General features: G+C 36.8%; 1 non-coding gene across 1 annotated transcript; it reads left to right on the top strand.

Annotated features, from left to right (window-relative positions):
• The first annotated feature begins 2,067 nt into the window (after positions 1–2,067).
• LOC150075705 (U2 spliceosomal RNA) lies at positions 2,068–2,261 on the top strand. The gene has a single exon (XR_016547934.1). It is a non-coding gene; the product is annotated as a U2 spliceosomal RNA (small nuclear RNA).
• Positions 2,262–3,899: the final 1,638 nt, after the last annotated feature.

The raw sequence follows: 3,899 nt of genomic DNA, 5'->3' as shown, positions 1-3,899 counted from the left end.
ACTCTTCTGTCTTGCCATGCTGTTGGCATTTTTATTTATTTTTTATCATTATTCTCATTTAAGTTTATATATATACATATTCATGTATATAATTTCAAGATGGATTGAAAAACATTTTATAATTACTTACTTTGTAATCCGAACTTACTGAAAATGATTGGCAGTAAGGATAAGTATGTATCGTAATTTTTTAATAATAATTATATCATTTTAAAAATGTTATCGTTTTTAAAACTAAGTGTCCTAGTTTTTTAATTCGATCTAGAACTCGTAACCCCCCCCCCCTACTCTTTCGGAGAAAGTCTTAAAAAAGAATGATTGCAAGGAAACCGATATTGTCTTTTTTTCTTTTTCTGTGCAATTCTGGTGTTTGACAATGGAAGAGACTCCAGGATTGCTCGGCGTCGAACAATATACTTATGAATATAATTCTATCTTACATTTAAAATAAATTATTTTTTGTCGTTGATTGTTATGCTTCTTCATTTTTCGATTTGTAGCTATGCTACCTCCTCTCATCTTTCCAGTTTTTTTTTTTTTTTTTTCATTCTCCTCAACTGTTATCAATACTTAACACGTATTCATATGTATTAACTTCTGAACACTTCGCAACTTTAACATTTTTTTTTTTTTCCTTCGATAAATTTTAAATTCTTCCCCTGCAGAAACATTATTCCCTTCCTCTTTCAGTTATTTCAGCGCTCATTCCAACGAATATTTAATCGATGTCCTGCAATGGGCATTAGTAAACAACCCACCCCTCCCCTTACCTTTTGATACGTTTTTACCTGTAAATTACAGGACACCCGCTGAACTGCAAGAAGAGATAATCGGAAATTTTACGGTAGCGGTTTACCAGAGAGCTAAAGGGATTGCAGTTCCCCAATAGAGTATCGCCAGTAAAACCTACCCCAGTGAGAAGTTGCACTGGTCACTGCTTTCTATGTGTTCATACCCAGTGAGAAGCTTCAGCTGCGTGTCGCTACTGGTTCCAAGTAAGCGGTCACCTGCGTTCTACGTGTGAGCACCTATACATCTTTAACCAGCGACTCCATTATTTTACCCGGAATAGAAGTTAAACTAACTGATCTGTAATTACTCGTGTCACCGTTCGATCCACCTTTGTGAATTGGGGATACATTTGCACATCTCCAGTCCGTGGGAACCTCCCCTGAGTCCAAGGATGCTCTCATAATTATGGCTAAGGGTTTGCTTACTTCTTTTGCCGCCTCCTTTAATATAACTGGATGGATGCCTTTATGTTTAACTTCAACAATTTCTCCTCCACTTTGCTCTCAGTTATTACAAAATCATTAAAGCACCCTGCTATAATTTGATAACCATTTTCAAACCTTAATAACTCCTCATGTGTGAATGTAGATGCAAAATACTCATTCAGTTTGTTTGCTATCTGATCAGGATCATCAACAGTCGAACCATCGATATCAAGTGGACCAATCAGATTCATCCCCTTTCTTTTAGAGTTTATATAAGTAAAGAAATCCTTGCAGTTTTTCTTAGCATCTTTTGCCAAATATTTCTCGTAATCTGCCTTCGCCTGCCTAACCTCCTTTGTGACCTGATTACGGACTAGCTTATATCTGCCATAGGCTTCTGAATGTAAAACAAGTTTTATTACGTGTTCTGTAAAGTTATCACTAGTAATTAATTGATAAGGAAATAACTATATTAATTTCTATTAATCACAGAAAAAAAAATTCAATTAATTTAACTATCATACCAAATCAGCCAAGGGGCTCTGTGGCGAAATTATTACGTCACAGAGTGCTGACCCAGCGATGTCATTATTTCGCCACAATTTACAATGCTGCAGATGGCGTAGACTGAATTAACGCACATGAAATAAAATACCTTCTAATACCTGCTTTATCTTTTCCTGCCTAATTTCTTAAGTAGATCTGTGGAATTACCATAATAAAAGTAGCAGTGTCTTCATTTTTCGAATTATCTTCGTCAATTTTGGGATTTTAATGATCTTCTCACTTAACTACCAAACGACTGCTCTTTTAACTTAGATTTAAAGAGTATCTGCTGGGAGTTGATGGTATCGCTTCTCGGCCTTATGGCTTAGATCGTAGTGTAGTATCTGTTCTCGTTAGCTTAATATCTAACGCGGGTTCCATCGGTACCCGAGATATTAAACTGATTTTTGGGAACACGGTGAAGTGCTTGGAGCTTGCTTCAGCTTTGCCACGAGTTGCTCTGGTATTGCACCACTTCCAGAGTTCAGCTCAAAATTATCAGTCCAAAAGTAGCGAATTAATCCAATCGTAGAGGTCCAGTAATGTGTCACTGTAATCTTGGGCTAGAAATAGGCAATGTACTGTGACTAATTGAAAGTATCAATTACAAAATCGCCTTATACTACTTAGATGATTCTTGATTTACCGTTATGTAATGGACTTAATAATGAAAATAGCAATAAGAGCTTAATTGACGGTACTCACCTCAATTGATCTGCTTAGTTACTTCAATACCATGTAAGCAGACCAATTGAGGCGAGTACCGTCAATTAAGCTCTTATTGCTATTTTCATTATTAAGCCTTATACTACTGTATGCATGCGTGTGTTCACAGCAACCAAATTGGTTTCACTTTGTGTGAATGCTACTGAATGTAGTGTCCGCAAAAACCGAGGATATTGTTCACTACAAAAATGATGGATGGATCCAACCCTGGTTTATTCCAATGAAGGAACTGAGTGCAGAAGCGAGTGGAAACCATGGTTGTGTGTCACGTTAAAAGTGAAGTGTTTGTAAAAGTAGTACGTGTGTGTGCAACTGCAATCATACATGCATAGCTGTCAATTGTCAAGAAGCTGGAGATAATGAAGGTAGTAGGAAAAAAGTTTCTTTTGCAAGAAGTGGGAGTCCTCCCCAAAGAATGGGGGAAAACAGGATTTTTCTGAAATCCACACTACAGTATAAATTAAATTTCTGTATTTTTGACAAAATACAGTCTTAAGCTTGTTTACCAATTCAGTATGCATTTCAACATCAGCTTGCCTGACATTGTGGATTCCTGTTGGGTTTGTCTGTCAAATATCAAAAAAAAATCTGAGAAAGATACTGTAGCATTAGCATGTCTACAAATTTTAAGTCAAAGTTGTATTAATAAAAATGGAACTGCTCCTCAGCCAAGTCATGTTAATAGTATTGCTCAGTTTTACACAATACTAGGCAAAAAAAAAAACTGAATTCAGACCCCCTTTTCTCAGTGGTGAGCTGTGAATATTTTAACAATGGGTCCCAGTTTTTCCGACTTTCTACCGAGTAAATTTGATCGGTCACGGAAGTGACGTCTCCACGGCTTTCACTAGAGGCGCTTCCCACGCTTGCACTACTAGTACGATTAGAGCGCGCGACGCATTTTCGTGACCGGTATGATATCTCGAGTCAGGGGCGGGTTATCACCCTCCCCCCTTAACAATGCGAATGTGTAAAACGTTCCTAGGTCTATCTAAAAAAAACATTAAAAACCTGGTCGTCGTGCCTCGCCTTACAATGATAACTGGATACGAGTGTCTGGAGATGACGTCACAATCATGCTTCCTGAAGTTACTACTGCAGTAAGTATTATTGCAACAATACAAATATTTGTCAACTATTTCTTTTTTCGTCTCGCATTTTCGTTACTTTCCAGCTGCGTGTCATTTCCACTGCGTGTCATTTCCACTACAAGATCGGTACATCAATCGTGCTGTTTTACAGATATTTAAATACGTTGCACTCGCAAGTATACATCTCTTACTTTAGTTATCATAAATCCATTGTATCTTGTCTTTCAGAAATTATGAAAATCTGTGAATAATCAATAAAATATTTACAATAAAAAACTCTTTTATTTCGTAATCGATACATACAAATCAAAATACCTAA

Source organism: Mastigoproctus giganteus, chromosome 14 (assembly GCF_048544385.1).
Source record: "Mastigoproctus giganteus isolate SK-2022 chromosome 14, ASM4854438v1, whole genome shotgun sequence".
Lineage (NCBI taxonomy): Eukaryota > Metazoa > Arthropoda > Arachnida > Uropygi > Thelyphonidae > Mastigoproctus > Mastigoproctus giganteus.
The sequence above is the reverse complement of the archived record's forward strand: the minus strand, read 5'-3'. Positions and strand labels throughout refer to the sequence as shown.